The sequence below is a fragment of the Strigops habroptila genome, chromosome 8 (assembly GCF_004027225.2).
Source record: "Strigops habroptila isolate Jane chromosome 8, bStrHab1.2.pri, whole genome shotgun sequence".
NCBI lineage: Eukaryota > Metazoa > Chordata > Aves > Psittaciformes > Psittacidae > Strigops > Strigops habroptila.
Window position 1 is genome coordinate 18,339,375 of NC_044284.2, and position 22,643 is coordinate 18,362,017.

Consider the following 22,643-nt stretch of genomic DNA (forward strand, 5'->3'; position numbering starts at 1 on the left):
ACTTAATTTTTAATTTTTTTTATAGTTTGCTATTTCAGCTGGACCCAGATCATTTTTTTTAAAAAAGATCATCACAGGTTTACCTTTTCTAACAACAGAGAAGTGATTATGGATATGAATTATTGATCACATTATAGTTGTTGCCACGGAAATAAACTGCCATGTTATAAGCACAAATATAAAGATCCTGCTGCAAAGGAAGATGTGGCAGCCACGGTTTTAAGGAACTGCTTTTTCAGTAATAAATGATGAACCAATTCCTCCAAACCTCCTGAACTACAGGAGGAAATACAGCAGCTCTGGTTTGCATTTTTATAGAACTGTGCATAATGTCTCAAATCACTTTAGCAACAGAGAGTGCCTCCTACTTGATGGCTTGAGGTTAAATGGTAGTTTTGTCATACTGGGATCTCAGCTGGGACTTTCTGATGAATCTCTGCATTACAGGCTGTTCCTCTGAAATACAATCCCAGGAGCACGTAGTTGCCAAAAAGAAGTCTCTTTTTGTAGCAATAATATGCATGCATGAGCATGACTAAGACACCTCGTAGCAGACCCATCCTTTCAGAAACTCCTCTTAGGCAAGAGAATTTCTCCACCGGCCTTATCGTTTGTGGCTGTAGCCATGTGATGCCGCAGAAAGCTAGAAGGAGGTCAAAGTCTGGTGTGGTCTAGGGACCCATTTTAAAGGGAGAAAAGGGAAAAGGAAAGGGAAAGGGAAAAGAAAAGGAAAGGGAAAAGAATCTGTGGTTTTGTTATTCTTGCATGGTCAAGGCAAAAAGCATGCGGTCAAAAAAACCTCACAATTGCAATCAATTACAGATTTTGGGAAAAGCCATTTCCTAATCTTGCTCAGAGGATCCAATAGGCCATTAGTAACACCCCAACCCAACGGGCTCATGCAAGTCCCAGCCTCATGCATGCTGGGCTGCCCCACCAGAGAGGCTGTGTGTGGAGGCAGCAGCCATCAGGGAGCACATGCTGGAGAGAGACCTCTTTGGTACTCATGTTGAAGGCATCGGTACTATGTAAGGAAAACAATATTGACTGCAGAGAATCCCTGACACCCACATGTGCTCGTTTGCATCTTGTGAAGTCTGATTCCAGGGCACGGGGCAGTAAGGAGCTGTGGGTGCAGCTACTGTCCTATGCTACATGTTCACAGTAACAAATAGGTGCCTGGCCTTTCCAAAGAGCATGTCTGTGCCAGGGAAGTGATGTGGGGAGAGTGGAGCAAGAGAGGACACAAGCCCACCTCTCCCATCATAAACGTGTTCCTTCAATTAACAGAAAAGAGACACAAATGAGATTGCAATAAAGCTCCTCATTATTTTTTATTTTCTAATCTGATTTTCCAGTGCCTCCAGAAGACTCAGAGGATGAGACTGTGCACATCCCTGCATTACTTGATCCTAACCCACCCTCGCCTGTTGGGACTCTGCCTCAGCTGGGCAAGGCTGCAAGTCATCAGCCCTGGCAGCTGCCCGTGTTCTACCTGCGCGGGCGCCGGGCTGCCGGCCAGCCCCGACAACCAACCACCTCCTGGGGAAAACAGCCTCCCTGGAAGGTGCATGGGCAGGCCTGGTGGGACAAAGCCAGAAGGCTGAACCCAGCCTCCGTGCACGTTGGTGGTCAGTGGCCATCAGGAGCGGAACATCAAGAGGACACAGTGGCAAGTTGTGGGCATTGCCAGAGCCCACCCTCTGCGGGTACAGGCAAACTTTGCTTTCGCAGTTTCAGGCCAACTCATGTCACAAACAGTCAATTAGCTTTTTAAAAGTTAAATAAACAAACAGAGCAGGAGATTATAACTGATTAACTGAAGGGCAGGAAACATGAGAAGCTGGTTTGCTAGAAAGAAAAGCTCTTGTGCTGAGATCTCCAGTAATTAGCAGCAACAAGACCTACAGAAATTTATGAGGCAAAAAAAAAAAAAAAAAATCAAACCCTTCCTGTTTAAATGTTCTCTTTTCACATGTTTTGCTTGGAAGACTAGATTAAAATACAAACACAGACTGGGTCTCAAATACAGAATAGATTCATGCTCTGCAAAAGTCATATGCTTGGATTGCAAATCAAATGCACACGGATCAGTGCAAGCTTCCTCCCTCTAATCCCCCCCCCCAAAACGTCTATCTTGTTAACAGCTGTCAGACTGACAGCGCTATACTTTTCTGCAAGCACCTGAAAGGCAAGTTGGTTACTGCTGGCAAATGCTTCAGGTCCTCCTCGAAACACAATTGTAGACTGAAGCCGCTAGAGAGTAAAGGGCAGACTTCCTTCACCGCTGCTGCATGGTGTGATTCAGTAATAATTTAGCAAGTTCAGCACAGCAATGGCTTATGTGCCCTGCTTATCAGTCTGCAGCGGAGCTGCTGTTGATTGTGCAGAAGCATACCTGGTTTCATTATACCCGTTAAGAAGTATTCTCCACCTGGCTTGGGGAGCAGCACAGAGTCTCCCTGATTCACATAATGAGATCCCCAGGCAGAGCTGAAACCCTGACCTAGATTTGAATGGCTCTCCCAGCTGTATTTATGCACCTTCAGCATGGCTGTGTTTACTCTTTTAAATTGCAGATAAACTGCAAATTAAAGAGAACCCTGGGTCTTGTATTTTTTTTTATTTTATTTCCTCCAGTTTCAGTGCATTCATCTGTGCTTTCCTGTCCTGGCTTTGCCTTTCTTTGGCTTTGCTGGATATTTCAGAAGAAAAGTTGAAGCAAAATGAAGACTTGCTCAAATAGATAGCAAGCCTTAGCATACACTTGGAAAAACAGCACTAGCAGTCCAGCAGTGATTTCATTGGCAAGGAGAATGGCAGGTCTGATCCTGACTGAACACACAGAGCTCATTAGTGTTGGGTTATTATTCTGCATTATTGTGTGGGAAGGTCCCAGGAGCAAGTACAGCTCCAAGGATGCAGGTCTCTCTGTGTGGTTAAGGATGGTGCTCAAATTCCACTACAAAAGTGAGGAAGAGGAGTATTATTCCATTCCCTGATAGTAAATGGCAAGAAAAGCCCATGGTAAATCTGCACATTGATACAAAGTAACATAGAGAACAAGAGGTGGCTCTCAAGAGTTATTTGGCTAATAGCTCTGGAAGTCCTGGCAGCAGCATCGCTGGGGTGTCCAGCCCCTCTCCCATGCAGGGGTATCACTTAGGTGTCTGGACCTAACTTCCAGAAATCCCCAGCAGGGCTCAGACTCCTGCAGCTGAGGTCAGTGGCAGCAGGATTAGGCCACCACGAGGATTCTGAAAACCCCTCACACACAGAGCAGCTCTCCTTCCCCTTCCAAAATCCATCATGACGTGGGGAAGAAAATACCCAAAGCTTGACCACCTTCCATTACAGCATGTGACTGCTGTTTCTCTGTGTGCACATCCTCACCACAGAAGCTGATGAGGTGATTAGCACCCATTAATGTCCTGTGGGAAACCAGGGGGGTCCCAGATTTCTTTTGCTAACTTACCACTGTTGGAAAGCATAGAGCCCCTTTTCCAGTTAGAGATGCAGGAGGTGGAATTTGGCTCCTTGAGCAGAGATCTTGTATCTGCTTAAAAACCTGCCTGTGGACACACTGGAGGTCCCTGGCTGGCACCAGTGTGAGTAGTGGGTATGTGCTCTGTGGAGCCTGCTGAAGCCTTGTTCACATTAAAAAGCAAATGAGTGGGTGACAATTAAAGTGTTGCATATTTTTGCCTAAAAATAGCTTTCCCGCAATCTCACCCCACTTATTTCAACACAGCACTGAGCTGCCATTAATTTACACTTACCAGAAAACAGAAGGAATTATAATGGTTTACTTCCTTACATAAATATTTTCTATTTTAGTGCCTGACGTTGTGGACTCTCTTTGCAGTCCAGCCTAGGGGTCCCAGTGAGGGCTGATGGTACTTGCAATAGTAAAAACACAATTCCAAAACCATTTTTAGAAATCCCTGTCAGTGTTTGGGTATCTACAGAGCCGTGAAAGTCCAGCTGCTCCCAGAAGAGCTGTCACCTAACAGGAGCTCCCCAGCAGCCAGCCCTGTGATTACACAAGGTGGAGGCACAGGTCTCCACTGCAGGCATAGGTGGGAGCTGAGGAAGAGCTCTGCCCTTCTGAGCCCATCAGTTTGCACTCTGATTAATCTTACTGAGAAAAAAATAATCACAACAAAACCAAACTGGAACTACACAATAGGGCTGAGAGATGGGAAAGAGTGGCAGAATTAGGGCTCTTTCTGCACTCAGAGTGAGGCAGGGTTTCAAGAGTTTTTAAGACTGAGAAGGGAATGCAGCTCAGCACTGAACACTGGAGACAAAGTCTGAACAGTCTTCTTTAAATCAAGAACTTCCTTTTCACCTCTGCTTTTGCTTTGTGTCAGGTACCACAGTTCTTCGCCCTCGCCTGCTCTTTGTGCACACCAACGGAGAGTCTGTGGAGCTGAATTCTGCACCATCCTGCTCCCAGTGCCTTAAAGAGCCAAGTCTGCGTCTAGGAACTAATCCTGGAATAAAACGCTGCTCTTCATGATGGGAAGTGAATCAAAGTTTAGGTGAGCAGGTGTCCCCTTCCCAACCCCGCTGTGGTCTGTGCCCTCCTGAGCTGCTCTGTCCTGGGGCTTTCAACCGCACAGCTACTCAGCAGGTCAGAGCCCCCTCTCATCAGGCCAAAAGCTACCCCACCACAAAACGCTCTTCAGTGACACTGGCAGGGACAGGGAGTGAGGGGAGCCAGCCCCCATCCCCTCCCTTCACAACATGCAGCTCTGCCAGACAAAGGAAATCCTCAAAGCACTCCTTGCTGTATGAAATGCTGTATGCCTGCTGTGAAGCCACCTCCTCACTGACATGGTACCCCACACCAAAGACAATGCCTACCTCTCAGGCTCATAGCTGGCCAAAAGCAGAGTAGCAAAACTTTGTCCGAGAAGGGACATTAGCTTTTCTTTCAACTGTTCCTGAGGAAATGTTTGGAAACTGATCCCCGTCATGAGGTGGGTATTACATTTCTGTTGTTCTGCAGAGGTTTGTGAAAGCCAGGCACCGCCTGCGGCACTGATTCCAGCAGGCAACTCAGGCTCTGTCTACTCTGACCATTTTCTCCACAGATATGTTCATGAAATTACCTCTGCTCAAAGCCTATTGCTGACCCTGCTCATGCAGCCTGAACACTGCCCTGCTGTTTTCAGTCAGGGCTTTTGATAACCCTTTTGCAGGTTGAAGTCTCTGTCTCTCAAGCACTTGCATCAGTAGCCTCTTTTCTTCATTGTTAATCTCCAAAATATAAGTTGGTTAAATGAGAAAATCTAGTCTTTCCCAGCCACCCTGATAGCACTATAATTCTCTGTTGTGGTGACCGTGACTGTGCCCATTAAATCTCCCAGTCTGGGCTTATCTCCACTGGCGTGACTTGCTGGTGGGGCTGTTTGGTGCATCACCCACCCCATTTCACTCCCTTAGCTCCAGTCTGTTCTGCTGCTCCTCCATATGGCACAAACCAGGGCTGTGATGTGGATTAGAAAGAGCTTTAAAATTTATCTTGTTCGATTTACATCTTCAAAGCTCTCTGAAAAATTTAAATCTGCATTTTGGGGGGGGCGGGGGAGGAAAGAAGCAGCACATTTTTGAAACAGCTCCTGTTTAAGCACATGCGACAAAAGGCAAAGAAACGGTAGGCCAGGCTGACCAGCAAAGTGATAGAACCCTTTTTCCTTCCTTTGGTGAGTGGCTGGGGCCATCACTGGTGGTGCAGTGGGCAGTGCTGCAGGGTTGAGCGTATCTGGTAACTACAGGCATTGTCCAAGTGAAGGATTAGGCTGTTCCCTGGGCAGCTCTGGCAGGAGCAGCGTATCCTCCAGTGGTTGGAGAAAAGAGTGAAAGGATGATGAAAGCAAGAGGCAGTGGATGAACCTGCCTGGCTGTGCAGCTGCAGTGAGGTGAGAGGCTGGAGGAGTCCCTACCTGTTTGAGACTGCTGTGGCTCCCCAGGCAATGCAAGTGCATTGTGGGCTTGCTTACTGCCTGCATTTTGTAATGTGTCCCTGGGAAGATAAGTGACCTGTATAAACACAGATTAATACAGTCAACAAAATTTGGATGCTTAAATTGGTAGCTGTTAGAGCAGATGGCTACTGCAGAACCCCACTGCCTCAAAAAAGGAGGGGACAGGGATGCAGGAAAGAAAAGGCCATTCCCTGCCCGTGTGTTCCCACCAGACTCACAGAGTGCCTTTTATTTATTTATTTTGAAACAGCACTGGAGAACCACAAGACCAGTAATGGACCATAATGAGCTAAAACTGCTGACCAGGACTTAGCTGTATTTAATTAAGACTCTGGTACACACATAGCATTAGCGAGGCACACCAGGGAGCAGTGCGCGGCACTCTGGCAGCCTCCCCACAAAGGGCCTGCTCTCACTCCATCACCTCTTCCAGGGGAAGACCTCTGTGCCAGGAGCCTTCCCTTGGCTAGGAGGCACTGCTGGCCATCAGTAGCCAGTCCCCTACCCCAGCAGGGCTGCACACCCTTAACAGTCCTGCAAGTCCACTGGAGGGGAGCTCAGCCTTCAAATTAGCGATGCCTAAGAAATTAGCTATATGAATAAACAACAAACTACCAACCAGCAGCACTTGCAGATGCCCTAAAGGTGATACGGGTCCTTTTATTTCTTCTAAATTAGATTCACAGAAATTCGTTTGGTGATGCCAATACTGCAGGCCCAGGAGTGCTACATCATCCTTTATGGGTGCATAAATACGTGTTTCATTCTGTCACATTTAGTATTGGCAATGATTTCACACACAGCTGTAGATCAGCTTCCTCTTGATAGCAATCTGCCACCCTTTTCTAGCCATTCAAATTTATAGCAATATTAATAGTTCAAAAATAATGGTGTTTACTGTGTACTAGATTTCTATAAATTAGAAGGAAGCAAGATACCATAAAGAAGACTCCAGAAAGCCACAAAGCTGGGCTGAATATAAGCTTTCTCACCCCGATTAGCACATCCTTGTCTATTGGCAGAAAGTTTCCATTGCAGCTGTGAGAAAATAATGCCATGGATTATGTCACATCGATTCAAAGTGAAATTCAAAGCCAAAGAGAAAGCAGAAAAGCATTCCCTATGTTCTTACAGAAAATATCACTGCTTCAATTAGGTGCTACAGATGCTTGGAGTAAACATATTTTCCACCAGTTTTCTTAGAACCATACCCACTTAAATCTCCAAGTATTCTTCTGCATGTTCATTTTTCACCCCAGTTGAATACCACACCTCTGGGTGTTAGTGGTTAAGGGGATATTGCCAAGCAATTGAAGCCAAGAAAAGCTGGGATAAGAAGGGAAAATATGGCCTTTTAATAGTAAATAAACTTTTTAGCCTTAATGGTATGGCTGCTGTCAGCATAACTCAGAGGAGGGAAGAAAAACCTCAGTGCTAGTTGTACCTTTCATTTCTTGGACCATGTGAATGTCCAGTTCTCCAGTTTTCAATCTGCTCCAAATCCAGTGGAAATAATACACAAAACTGAGCATTCAAGCCTCTAACAAATCTCATCTTTATGTGGAATCCCTGCGATCCAGAATGGAAACAAAACTAGATAACACTTCTCAGTATTTCAGTAAATACCGACTTCTTTCCAGTAAAAATTTGAGTTCCAGGGAATTGAAATACCCTGTTGATATAACAAGCACATAGCTATAAGGTCAGAATTGAGACATCAGATATCTGTAAGTAGTACTTGTGAACTGCATATAAACACACGTAACACCTGTATGGGTCTCCTCAAAACAATAATAAAAGTTAGCAGCTTTATTGCCAGCCAGAGTAAACTGGGAGCATTCCAAACATTAATGCTCTGGAAGATAAAAACCTCCTCACCTACAAAAGTCCTCCCCAGTAGTGCTGATGGTTGGGGTAGCTCAGAGGTGGGAATGACGATGGAGATGCAGATTCCTCCCTGGCTGCAGCATCACCTTCCATAGCACCCATGAAGGGAAGCTGGAACCGTGACTCTTTCTCCACTCACTGCTAGAGAGGATGCAACTTCTTAGTCCTTGCAGTGCTCAGCTTGGTCCTGCTTATGAAGCCAAGTCCCCCTGAATGTTCCATGCTGTTCTCCACATACACCAAGAGAAAGTTTTCACCCTGAGTTACTATCATGTGTATCCTTCCCTTGCAAAAGTATGGGCAGGGGAGGAAGAGGAGAAGAAATCACTGGGTTTACAGGCGTTGCAAATGCAGCTTACTGTAGAGCTAAAAATTCCTGGCAGATGGTACCCAACATCTGGGAGAATGTTAATGTCCAGATATAAAATTTGTTTTCCTTATTTGTCTTTGTTGGGATCATAGTTGGCTACAGCGTGTTGTGATAAGATCTATTTCCTATGCCTGTCTCTTAAATTTAAACCTCAAAGCAATGTTTATAAACATTGCAACCTATCAGTTATTACTGTAGTGCAGGGCTGAATTCAGATCAGTGATGGTATGCATAAATATGTCACGTAGAAGCATATCTACAACGCTTCCTCAAACAAACCTCTAAGAATAATTCTTTTTTTAAAGAGATGGCTGAGAAAGAATTAAAAATAGATTATATTAGCATACCCCACAAAAACAAATGGTTTGACCTTCTAGGAATAAACATAGGAAGAGCTCCATTAATCACGTAGCCCCCAAATTATAAAGGCTCGCTGTTTTAAGAGAAGGAATCATCTCACTTTATTCATCGTTGACAGCAGCAGGCACAGCAGGGAGCACAAGCCACAGCAAACACTTCTAAGCCCTGCAATAACTCTGCACAACAGCCATTCCCAAGACACAGGCTCTGCCCATGGTCCCAGGGATGAAGCACGGGAAGGCTGCCTAATCGGTGTTCATTGAGCCTCTCCCAGCTGGTCACCAGGGACCTGTGAGTGCTCCACTGGGGAGCAGACCTGAGGGTGATGCTGGGCTCCTGCCTGGGACCTTTGTCCACCTCAGCATGTCGGGGCTTGCTGGGGTGCAATGGCAAGCACGCTTTCCACCTGTACCTTGCCCTTTCCTGTAATTAGCTCTGGTTTTGGAGTAAATGGAGAAATCTGAGTTTCTCTCTTCTGACTGCTGCTGTGGCTCCCTCCAGTCCCCCCAGGAATGCCATGCAGATTTTGCTTTCCATCAACCATGCAGGAAAATCACAGTTCCTCTCTGTTTAGGATAGCAGGTCAAGTCTGTTCCCAGCTGAAATGCTGCAGGAGAAAACAACAATCAAAGTAAAAATAGCTTTTTCCCAGTGCTGCACCCGGAGCCCTCTATGCCAGCTTTCCAGGGCTGAGGGAAGAAAGCAGCTCTATTTAGCTTTCTAAATTAACAGCTAGGGTAGCAAGGGCTATCTACAACAGCTGTACACCTGAAAAGCCTAGAAAATATTCCCATCAGAGGCATGGGAGTAAAAGACCTGGAGACATACGTCTTGTAAAGGCTGTATCTCTCTTTACATCTCTCTCTTCTTCTGCCATAAAGACAGGCGAGAGTAGACAGGCAAGGGGAAGATGCTGGTAAACACAGCCTGCTACAGAGCCTGTGGATAGCCCAGCTGTTAACAGCAACATAGATGGAATGGGAATATTTTCTTCAAACTAAGAAAAATCTAATAGTAACAGTTTGTTTCCACAGCCCAAGCCCCTTCGCAGTGCATTAGCAGTTATTGCCCCAGCCTCTTGCCCCCCTCGCTACTATACCCAGGTCCCAAGGTCACTGTGGAGAGACAGCATCATTCCTGTGCACACGCTGCCCAAGATGGTGCTCATTGTGGTGAGGCTTCAGGCTTCTTCCCTTCCAGCATCAATCATGGTGTATCCTGCAGGCCCTTCCTCCCCTTTTCCAGCCTGGCTGCTGGGCTGGCTCCACCTGCCTCACCCCACCACCCCAGCTAGTCTCCAGCTACAGCTTCCGGATTTGGATGGCAAGGGATAGTCACACACAAAAAGCAAGACTGACATTCCAAAGCATTTGGAAATCAAGTTGCTGCACTGTATGTCTAACTTTGGATACCTCAGTTTGAAGGGATTAATTTACCAAGTTATTTCCTTATTGTACTGCTAATTCATCAATATTAAATAGAGTATTAATGCTTAAACTATAGACAAAAACAATGCCCGAAAGCAAAGATAGTGATTTACCTTGCACAAAATGCTGGCTGGTTAGCTGGGGTACGGAATCTGCCAGTAGAGCCCTGGCTTTGTTATCAGCATCTTGGCGAAGGACAAGCGCAGAACTACTCAAAGCTGGGCACTAAGAGCAGCACAGCATCCAACAGCCTTTACCCACTTGTAAGACACCTTCTTACAAGAGCAGGTTTACAGAGAGAATATCCCTCTATTAATCAGTGGCATGTTGGATTAGGGGCATCTTTCCATATTACAAATTCCTCAAGTTAAGAAAAACAAACTCTGTGGAAGACCATATCTTTTACAAGTGCTCTATGAAGTGATACTGGGGAGAAAAAGATTCTCAGCCCCATCCTTACTTCAGTTTATTACGAAAAGGTACATTTCTTCCCTTGTGCTATTGGCAGTAGATTGAGATTTCCTTCCTCTCACCTCATAACAGAGCAGTTCCCACCCCTCAGTGGCATCTGTCTTGCTTATGGTCAGCTCAGAAACTTTGCTGGGGATTGCCAGTATCAGATCCTGATTAGCCCACCAGCCAGGTCTGTACAGAGTCGTACATCAGTGCTCTCCCAGCGGTGCTGCCATTCCAGAGGGTGACCACAAGCTGCAATAAGCTAAATGAGACTTTTTACCTTCCATGCCCAGAACAGGACATTTCTCTCCAGTGTGGTCAGGTGTTCTCCAGAGACCTTCTGTTACCTTTGGCCAACTAAATAATTCCATGTGAGGAGAAGAGAAAGGAAAAGAAGCTCGCCTTTGCAAACATTAGCATGGGCTGCAAGAAATGCATAGGCTGACAAGATAAAATGAGATTGCTTTTAACAGCAAAAACATGTTTTCTTTGGCCTACATGCAACCTAGAGCTTTCCAGGTGCTCAAGCTTAAACTAGTCATATAGATCTAGAGAGGCATTCATTATTTAACAGTCACAAAGGGGCCTGAGGAAATGATTGCTTCTTCCTCCTATTCTGCGTGCGGGTACAGCTAATCCTGGCTTAGATCAGAGAGGTGGTTTTCATCTGCTCTAAAAGCTTGAGTTTTGTTTTTCCCTTCACTTCCTTCCTGCTAAAGACCTCCTTGGTGCAGAAAGCCCTGAAATTTATCCATGCTCTTTTAGCAGGATCTCAGTTTTGGGCAAGCCCTGCTTGAAGCCAGCTGCTCAGGCCCCAGAGATGGACACTCTCCCTCAGAGGTGCAGTTGGAGCCCACCAGAAACTGGTGCTGGCAGCTTTGCATTTCAGTTCTTTGTCTGGTTGTCAGATGAGGTGTATGGGGTAGAACTGCTCATTTCTCAGCACCAGGTAAATGCAGCCTGCCAGGAAGCTGGGAAGATGCTACAGGGACTAATGTACCAATGACCTCACCAAGCTGCTTCATATGTCCCCAGACAGTGAGATGATCTCCATCCCTGCTATGCTGCCCATGCACCCAGACCCCAGGCCATGGGCTGGTTGTCCAGGTCATCCCTCTGACCCTGCTGGTTAGAAATACAAGCAATTCATCTCCTGCCTAAACTTACAGCAAATGTTTCATGTTGGGGAAAACAAACTGCTCCAAGGGATTGTCCTGTGAAATTAACAGCTATAACAATTTCCAGAAGCACACACTGTTCCCAAGACAGATGACTCAGTGGATTCATCTTGTCATGGTATTTTGTTCTCAGCCTCGGACACCAGAGCCCCCGAAAGTACCTTTCGCCTTACCTTTCGCCACACAGCATCCTCATTTTACAGCTGGTGTGAGACAGATGCCACCAGAAAGGAAAGGGGAAGCTAATTCTTACTGCGTAGACGTACAGATATACCAACAATACCAACAAATGCCAACAACAAGCTGGTGTTAGCTTCTGCCAGGCTTTTACCATCGCTACCATCAGCCTTGTAGTGGGTGTCTCCTAACTATCACGTTTAATGCTGGCTGCATTTTTTCCACAAGAGTTTGTACAGTTTGTGACTACTTTAACTCAATTAATTAAAAAAAAAAAAAAGGAAAGAAAAAACCCCTATTGATCAAAAATTATCCAGATGAGAGTTTTTTAATGCGCATTTTCGTAGGCTGTGTTGAGCAATATTTTCTCCATACTTAACTAGAGTGGAAACAATGCAGATTTGAGGAGCCCTTACATCAAGCTAAGACATGCTGCAAAAGACAGGCTTTGTCAAAGAAGGGAGCTAAAGTAGGTCAGAGTAAAACGGGCAAAAGGGACACATGTTCCTCATCTATCACATAATTTTATAAGATGCTGTAAGGGAAGATAGTTTTAAGAGCTGGCTGCAACTGGTCTTCCGAAGGAATTTTCAAGGGAAATCAGTAGAGCTTCAGCTTTATGTTAATCCTCCATAAGGAAACATAGTTTTTTTGCCATGAAAAAAGGTATTTGTAGTCAGAACTTCATTTCTATTCAAACCTCCAAGTGGGATGTGAGTGGGGTGATGCCAAGAGCCTTCTGTTTGCCCACTGCATCAAGTCTGGTTTATTGGTTATGACCCAGAGGTATGATTCTTACTAAGGCAAAATAATCCAGCTATATGCTGTTATGCAGCTCCTCTGAGCTGTAGGGAACACCTTTTGCAGTCATTTAGGAATATCTCAGTGCTGCAAACCCTCCTATCAATCTTTGCAATGCCCACAGCCAACAGAAAAACAGCTGGGAAGAACTACAGGGAAACTAAGCAGAAAAACTCAATCTTTCTCTACTGCTCAGCGGCAGCCCTGTGACACAGAGAACAAGGTGACATGCCAGTACTTTATCCCACACCTTTCTAAGCAAGCCAGTGATGGTTCCTATGCTGTTCCATCCCAAAGTTTAGCACTTGCTTCTCACTTCCACCATGCCCCTATTGCCTCACCACAAAGCCCCACAATGCAGGGAGATGCTTTCCACCTTGACAGGGGATTGCAGCCAGCAGAGGGTCCCAGGCAAGACCATTTTCATGGAGGCGTGCACACAGATGGTGATTAAATACAGGTTATTGCTTTTGTGCTCCACAAGGTGGAAACGCTCTGCAAAAGGTGAAGTCAGAGCTATTGCTGTTCTCCTTAGCCAATGTATTGAACTGCTAGATCTTTCAAATGCATGTTTTCACTCTTCATTTAAAATAACAGTGCTTTCTTTAAGGCAGAGCTGATGACATAAGAACAACCTACCCTGGTCATTTCTGTTGCAGTCCTTGCAAAATATTTTGGCTCAGCCTTCATCTGTCTCTAGGGCCTGCATCTCTATCATCAAGCCTGCTTCACCAGACCTTAAGGTGGGCCATGGGTGACAGTTCAAGAATCGCCATTTGCTCCCATCTGAAACTCCATTTGGCTTTGTCCTAAACTGGAACACAAAAGGTCACATTTTTGAAACCTCCCTTGAAGCGTGGGAGCTCAGAGTATTCTTGGCTCAAATACTTCTTGTGAGGAATCAACCACATGGACCTGCTCAGATGAGTGGCTGTCAAACTGGGTTCAGAGGCCCCATGCTCCTTACTGCACGTGTGTGTTGAACTCCTGACAGAGCACCTACCCCACAGTGAGTTAGTCACAGGAGGGTGTTAAGCTACTGTGGTTTAGCCAGGATGCTGGCACAGAGCCACCGTTGTAAAAGCAGACAAGTATCAACATTTCATCAACATTTCCCAGAGGAAATTTCTCCTCTTGATTTCCTTGATGGAGAATTGAATTCCCCTCCTCCCCAGATCAAGCGTTGGATGTTTCTTCTTTAAAAAAAGAAACACTACCTTTTACTGAAACCACATTATTTCTCTCAGGAAATTGCGAGGGTAACCACCCAACTAGCTCAGCTTCAGCAATCTTCTGTACAGCATCTGACACCAAGACACACAGGCTTTCCATTCAAGAGGTATCTTCCCAGCCTGCAACACTATACCGCATTGCTGTTTTATCATTAAAGCTTCAGCTTGGAAAAAGCACAGTAAACCTGTAAGACAAAAGCACACGGGTATTTCAAGCAAACAAAAAACCAACAAAAAACCAAACTGAGTTTTTCTGCTTATGCAGTTTGGTCACAAGAGGCCAGATGTTTTCAGGCTGTTGCAGAATTCAACAGCAAGTTCAGTTCAGTGTCAGCCATGAATCTGAAATACATTCATAAGGACATAAATGCTATGTACAAGATCATCTAATTTTTCTCATTTAGGTGATAAATTGAACACAAGCACCTGCCACAGTTACAAGCAGGTATTTTGGAAGGACGGAAGGAGATATGGCGCTTATTCAGATAATACAGATTGTCCTTTTAATAAATCAACAAACTTTAAAGAAGGATCTAATTAAAAGGCTGTTTATACAGCACTTTAGGAAACTTGTAAGCTGGAGAAAACTTGAACTTTTGACAGATATATGACAACTTTCAGAGATCAGTGATGGATGCTGAGCCATAGATGTTTTGGCCAAAGAAGGGTTCTTACTGATAACTCCTCTGGGAAGCCAGGGCCTATATACATCTATAAATCTATTTTGTTCTGCTACAGATCTTGTCCCACCACGTGCATGGACAGATAATAGCCAAACCTGTAACCATCCAGAACACAACATGTATTTTCAATGAAAGGTGATTTTAGAAGTAACAAAGGAGAGCATAATAAGTGTCTCCTTTGGAGCAGGATGCAGCAGTGTCATAAAGCCTGCAAGCTGAGCTTTGCACTAAGAGCAAGATCTTTGACATATAAAAGCAAAACACAGCAGAAAGCAAACCCCTCACAGGTATGTACTCTTAGTAGTCATGTATGGTGAAACCTGTGGTAGCTTGAGTGCAGCACAGAGAGCCTGCTCAGCCCAACTCTAGGACCTTTCCTTGACCTACCACTAAGAACTGAATTTGCAGAATATGCTAGTTGTACTTATTAAAAAACTTTCCGTAAGACATACAGATATTATCTTCTGCCATGGCCTAAAAAACACTTGAAATGACAGTTTTCCCAAAAATCAAACAAAAATTTATATTGAGCTGAAAGATGATGACAGACTTCAGTGGGATTAAGCAATTTCTCTCAGCATTTTTGTGGGTTTAACTAAACCCAGAGATTACAAGCAGAAAGGAAAGAACCACCCCCAGATTTTCCATTAAAGAGAAAAAAAGGAGTGAAGAAACATTCTGAAAGAACTATAGAAGGTAAACAGGCCAGTTAGACATGACGTACGGTAGTCTTGACCTCCCAACAACAACTCTGTTATTCTCATTCAAATCAACTGCTGATCGGTTTTCTTCTCACCCAGCAGCTCCAGCTGTTTCTGAACATTTCTGCTTCCCAAGCTTGTAAAAGGAGACCACGCACAGGGAGGAAAGTAAAACACAGTAAAAAAAATCAGTAAAACCTTTGGCTCTATGAGCACCAAGAGACTGACTAAAAATGCTGCACCTCTTCAACAACTTGCTTCCAACAGCGAGAGAAACAGGAGCAGGGCAAGTATCACAGATAAGCAGGCTGCTTCTGCAGAGCAGTTCAGGGAAGTTGCAAGTTAATGAGTCATTCCTCATCAGAGAGGGAAAAAACCCACACATAGGTCTTAAGAAGTCAGACGGACTGAATGCACCAGCTTTGCAATAAGAATCTCAGATTAAAGCATGTCACCTGCTGCTTCAGGAGCACTGTACAGCCCTCCAGACAACAGAGTTGGTCATTTTGAATGCACAACATGTACGATTGACAGGAGAATAAACCTGAATCATGCTGGATGCTTTTGTCAGAAGAGGAAAAAATTCAGTCATCTCACACAGAAAACCACATTGCAAAATTAGAGGTGAAGCCTGCCAGGATGGATTTAGCTATATTTATGAAGTGCCCATCAGTGATGTGCACACTGTTCAAAACAATTAAACAATATACTTGATTGCTAGAAGAAGGACCAAAGATCAACGGAAGTTCACAGAGGAGCTTGTGCATTTTCACACAGAAGACTAAGGCTAAAAGCATGAATGGTATATACACCCTGTACGGACACTGGAATCTATAATATGCTTTTATAATATACATAATTGTACATGTGTTTGTGCATAAGAATTATTTCTATATATTATTTCTATATATTTCTATTTAGGCCTTGAGATTCTCATAAGTGTTTTAGTGCCCCCAAGCCTGGGCAGCCCTCTCCCTCCAGCACACTGTGAATGCCCCAGCCATCACCTTGTTGTCAGACATTACCTGCAGAGATGGTAGGGTCATTTTTCAGCTTTTCTGTCACCCTTTCTTGGTGACACAAGTTGCGGACCACTTTCATATTGCAAAGAGGAGACACCTGGGATAAATCTCACCTCAAATGGTACTCATATACAACATGTGATTCAGCAAATAAATGCAGAGAGTCCCACTGGAAGCGTGTCTGTAAACAGGGTCTTGATGGATTAATCTTTGCTGGGACCTGAAAACTGGTAACTTTCTAATGACACAAACAGTAAATCAACAAATTCCAGGGTATTAAACCTGAAATAGAACAGAAAGAGTGAAGTAAATATCAATATCTCTTACACCAACAAGAAAAGAAGTCTACAAAGATTTCCTAAACAAGGCTAGGAAGTCAGACTTAGCATCTTTCTTAAGTAAACAGCAAAAGAGGAAACAAATGTACTTTTAAACAAGTTATTACAGTTATTAGCTGCTTGTTACATGATCAGCAAAGAGTTAAGTATCAAAGGCCAGCAGTTTTTCCAAGGTGTTTTGCATTTTTCAGTACTTAGACTGAGAGCCATTGAGCACATTACCACATGCAAACATATCCCACAAGCACCGTTCCTCTGTAAATGGCTGGCTTTTGCTCCATCTGAAAGCCGACCAGATGTGAGAGCTTGGGAGGCCTGGGGACTGCTGAGCACTGCTCTGGCTCACTGGGGTGGCAGCCAAGCCAGGCAGAAAAGGACAAGTCAGGTAACTTGTTACAGCAGCTATTTTTCCACTTACGCGTTTTCTGACTCCAAATAAGCATATAAAACAAATGCAACAGTGAAGTGCATCTGAGTGTATGCAAGGTCAGGCTCGGCCGGGGAGGCAGGTGGGAGGAGCTGCCCTGCAAAAAGGCTGAGTCACTGGGAGCTGGGATTAGGGTCAGTGGAGATGGGATGTGGGATGGGGTAGGAAAAGGTTTGTGGCACAAACAGTCAGCCCTACTGTGGCCCAAAGATGACATGCAGGGAGGAGAGGGAGATGACAAGCAGCTCCAGGGGAGGAAAGTGCTCCAGGCAACATGTGGTCCCACTCCACCAGTCACAGGTCTGGCCCCACAGCAGTAGAGATGCGCTTTGATTTTCCCAGCACATGCTGGGAAAAGTTCATTATTATCAATTAAACATAAGTGAGCCATACTAGCTCCTTCAAGGACGCTGCTGTTCATACCGCTTTTCTGCACAGCATACTGAGCTGATTTAGAGGGCGAGAGAAACTGGGTTTGGCAACTCAAATGTTTTGGGGTTTTGGCAATGTGACAAAACTTCCTGATGAGATGGATGCATGTAATACCCTTTCGCTGGCTGTTCTGCTCATTTCAGCCATCTGTAAGCACTTCTCTTTGGGTCATCTGGAAGTAACATTTGGAAAAAGTTAGATTTTAAGTAGAGCACAACCTCTGCTGGTAATAGACACAGGATGGTTGGTTACCTGGATCTGAAGGGCCAGTTCTCTTAGTTGCCTGTGGAGGAATATTCAACAGATAAATCTTAATAGGTAACAAAAACATGTGGGATTCACCAGCTTGGACAGTAATTTACTCATCATTAACAATCATTAGTTCAACCTCTGCTAATACAGTTATACAGATTAGCTGAAGAAGATAAATTGCTCTGTTGAAATACCTTGTGCAGAATGGCTAACTAAAAGAACACAAAGACAAATATTCCATACATTTTGCTTATGGTAATGTATTTATCATCCTGATTTTACTTGGCTCTGATTTCTGATTATGTATAATCCAAGTGACAAAATGTATAACAATAATAAGCAACTTGTACACAGGGAAAAAAAGAAGGGCAATCCCATGGGCTTTATGCCTGTCTCTGCTCCTCCTCTGAAATGGTGAATTCTCTGAATGGTGACTGTTAAGAAGATCCAAGCAAACGGAGACCAGTCCTCACCCAAACTGTGATCAGCAGTGCACCACCATGCCTTGATCTCTGTTTAGAGGGAAACTAATAAATCTTTCCAAGGAAGCTATGCATGCCAGCCCATGCTGTGCATAGCAAAGTCAGGCGGCGAGGCAGAGGACAGGGCTGCTTTCCAGGGCTGCCATCCTCAATGATCATCATTGCACTCCTGGTGCTTCTGCGGCACTCACCCTCTCCTTCCGCAGCAAAACAACATGCAAACGCTTCAAGACAGCACAGGTCTGTGGCAGTCAGTGGAGCTGTGCTACTCTACTGCTGCCAAGGAGATGAAGAGCCATGGTTTTAAAAGCTTAAAACAAAATTAAACCAAAAGACCATAGTCTTGCACTTGACACGTTACTGGTACATAGGCAACTCAAACTTGTTGATTGCAGCAGAATCGCTTATCTTTCCAGATAGGTATTCTTCTGTATTCAAGCAAAACTGCTTTTTCATTTTCCATTATCTCAGCCTTCCCCAGATAATCCTGTTCCATTATACAGGCAGGACTCACCATGCCAGGACAAGGGAGTATGGAAAGCGTCAGTTTAAAGTCACATCACAGCAGTGATTTTGAAAGATGCCTTGAATGCACAGGCACAGCCATCTGCTGTGTGTATGTATATGGATTGAAGACTCTGTATGCTGCCAAAAAGCTCCAGAGCCATGAGGGATTCCTGTGGCAAAGCCTTTGCAAGCCGGAGAATATTCCCATTCTGTAAATATTCCTCTCTCTGTAAATTGGCCAAAGCCACCTCCTGCAGCTCGGGCCTCAGCAAAGCTCCTGGACAGGGCTTTTATTTGTTCCTAGGATCCTACACACTCATAATGCTCAGTGCTTTTTCAGTTAACAAGGCTGAAAACCCCAGTGCAAGCAAGGATGAAAAGCTATTGGTGGCACTCATGTGATTTGGCATGCAGCCCTAGTCTCATACCCATCACCACGTGCCTCTGTTCCAGTTCCAGGAGAAATTTGCTGAGTTTGCTCAGAAATGAAGTTTCTGCAGGCATCGGCTTTTACATGTGGTGTTGAGGATGTAGAAATACTTCCACATCATGAAACAGACTTACTTCTTCCTTCTTTGTCTCAGTAGTATATACAATAATGCCCCAAAATATATGTTTTGGCATGAAAACAAGAACAGATAACAATACCTAGATATTATTTAATAAAAGATTTAAAAGTGAGAGAGAACGTACAATGAAACTGCTAGCTGTCTACAACTAATTCGCTTCCTGTGTTTAAGACAATGTTTAACCTGGAGTAGAATTGCTATAGCTTTGTTAGTGTTTTAATGTTTTCGTGGAGAACTAAAGACTTGGCTTGACAGTCAGTACAATGCAAGAAATACAAACCCTAGGTTCAGGCACAAGAAGGTATTTTGGATGTTCAGACCAAGGTCCCAGCACAGGGAAAGTAGAAGCTACTGCTGAAAAACGCAGCTGATACAAGAAAACAGGTAACAGCAGGGTGTTGGTAAGCAGCTGAACTTTATTACAAGGCCTCGCTGTCTCATGTGGGTCATGGTTACAAGAGACAGCAATCCCATGAGCTGACAGGGCATTAATCTCTGCAACTGTAACTGAGTTTCCTGACTCCAGTGCCGACTGTCATACATTTAGCACTCAGAACTCCAGAGCTTTAGAGCACACAAGCCATTACTCTGGCAAAACAAGCAGCTCCTGCTCCTCAGGGTCATAGGGGTGGTCTGTCCAGAAGCCCTGCTGCATTTGTAAACACCTTTGCAGTTTTCGTATTTGCTCCTCTTTTAGGATATTATGAGCAAACCTCAGCTAAATACTTCCTGTTCAACCAGAAAGAATTCAGTGGTGGCATCACTCCGCAGCCCTGCATTAGAAATTAGCGCAGTGAGGAGGAGGATGGCAAACTCACTGCAGAACAGCTGGTGAAAGCAAGGAGGAAATGAAGACAGGCAAGGAAGAAGTCTCTTAACATTTCAAAGCATGGTTCTGCCTTACAAGAGGGCTTAGCACAGCAGTGTGGGTTTTTCACATTGTCTTTGTGGTTCTGGGATGAATTTTCTCACCATGCAAGCATAAAGAAGCTCTAGCAGCAATGAAGAGTTAAACAGGAATTTTCCGGGCTTACATACCGTTACTACTGGTGAAACTAATGTGACATAAACTTAGGTAGCAACAAAAAGTCTTCCTTCCCAACTGCTCTTGGTTGTACTCGGGACTCCCCAGTGACTGTGCTTAGTGGCACATCTGCAATACAGGTGAGCACTTACACACTGTGCTTTGAACTTGATTATCTAACTGATTTCAGCAGCACAGGCTAAGGACCTTCCCTGCCTGGCTATCTGAGAGCACCTGGTCAGTAAAATAAGCACCCAGAAAGGCGTTCAAGGAGAGGCACTTTTAAAAGCTGTTTTCTTGTCTACTAGTGTTCTGCTACCTTTTAAAGAAAATCAAGTACTTCTTACCCTCCAAATGAATCTGAAGCTAGATGAGCAAGGGTTCTAGGACATAACAAACACTGATTTTTAATTACATCACTAGTTTTGTATGAGTTTGGAGGAGGAAGCATGCCTGGCAGACAGCAGAACAAGAACCACACTGGGGAAGAGAGAAAAACATTCAAATTAGGTGGGAGGAGAAGGAGAGGAGGAAAAATCTTGATTTTTTGCAGTTTGAAGGTATTTGACCCAGAAACTACAAGCCTGAGAACAAGAATTTTTTTTTTTTTTCTGAATACTTACTTCAAAGTATTTGTCATCACAATTCACCCAACTTATTTACATTAAACTGCTTTGCTTTTGCTTGGAGACTTGGTATTTAAAATGTTTGTTAGAGACTAAAGAACATCCTCTGAGAAACAGATCTGCTGGTATTTCTGGCTCGGCATACTCAGGCTACAGTTTTGAAAGGTTGGGTTTTCAGGGTGCTTTGTTTTTTCTCTAAAAAGGAAACTAAAAAAGACTTAGCTTTCATTGCTGAAACTGTATTTTCCTTTAGCCTCCTCCCACCCCCCCCCATTATTTAGAAAAACAGCAAGAGTTGCAAGTTTGAGAGCTTGGCTTTTCAGTGGCCGAGGCTCGAAAGATTTTGAAGGCTTCCAATTTCAAAACGCTGGTCATGCCCAAATACTGTATCAACATAAGTTGCAGATTTTGATACTCAGAAGACTGCCTAGCTTTGTTAGGGCTTTGCTAGTGGTAGCATCATTGACTCTTTTTATAAAGAGTGCACCAAGAAACAAGTTTATATGGAATAAACTTAAAAGTGACAGGAGATCTGACACATGAAGTCATGTCATGAGCTGCCCTGCACACTGGTCCTGCAGTTCTCCAGCAGGGTGGGAGAGCAACACCAGGGCAGGCAAAGAGCCCAGAGGCAGAGCACTGCTTTGCTGACCACAGCCTGGAAACTTTTTTTATCTAAAACTTTAATTTCTAATTTGTTAGGACCTCTGGTGAATGGCAGTTAGATTTATGCACACCACGGCCCCTAATGCATTTTTGCAAGTGTAATTTACTCATTTTTCAGTTGACCTACTTCCAATCAGGCTTGGTATTAAAGAAATCTTTCAAAAGGCACTAAAATCTCCGCTGCTATATGCTAAATGCTTATGTGTGTGTGGCCCCTGAAAAGTAAGAAAGAATTAGAAAGGCAAACCTGATAGCATTTTACTTTAATTCCTGATGAAGTGACAGCTGAGGTCTGCTCTCAGCCTTGGCCACTGGTACTGTGCAAGCAGCACACTCCATCCAGCTGCTTCCTCACCATTCCAAGGCTTCCCAGGCGCTGCAGGTAGCAGTAACCACCAACTGCCTATGCTTTCTGCCTCTAAATCTTTCATTTTCAGGTGCTTTTAAAGCTGCACCACTGAAATCAATCATGTCGAGAGCTTTTTTTCCAAGCCAGATGTTTCCCTAAGGCTGAGTTTTTCAGGAAGATTCTAGCGGGAATGTTTGCATCAGGAATGAGAAGGAAAAAGCAAATTACTCATTTTGACTCAGTTAAAACCTTACAGCGGTTTATCCAGATGCAGAGCAGCAGTTTCACATCGTGGAGGGGTGCTTTCAGCAGCCTTCAGAGTTTCTGTGAGTACCTGCTTCAATAGGCTATGTCCTATGCCACTGCAGGAAGACACCCGGTCACACAGCCACGGCTGGCCCCCGACTACAGGATGGGGGATGAAATGAAGAAGGACAGGAAGTTAGGAGGAGAAATTAGGGATACAGAGATAAGAAGGAAATCAGCACGACACAGGGATATCAGCTGGGATGAGTGCACTTGAAAGGAGCCATCATCACTGCAAATCTCCCCAAAGTCTGAGCCAGTTTCTGAAACTGTCTTGCATCTGCCCATGACATCTAAGGGAGAAGCACATATCCCATCCCTCCCAGACGCTGCCTACAGATGAAACACTGGGAACCTTCTGCTGCTGCTTACTCTGGG

The 22,643-nt window shown here is 44.4% G+C and overlaps 1 long non-coding RNA gene across 1 annotated transcript; it reads right to left on the reverse strand.

Annotated features, from left to right (window-relative positions):
- Nucleotides 1-8,605: 8,605 nt before the first annotated feature.
- LOC115611626 lies at nucleotides 8,606-15,565 on the reverse strand. The gene is made up of 4 exons (XR_003992651.1): nucleotides 15,289-15,565; nucleotides 13,867-14,066; nucleotides 13,289-13,463; nucleotides 8,606-9,217 (listed from the first exon to the last, which is right to left on the reverse strand). It is a non-coding gene; the product is annotated as an uncharacterized LOC115611626 (long non-coding RNA).
- Between the last annotated feature and the right edge of the window lie 7,078 nt (nucleotides 15,566-22,643).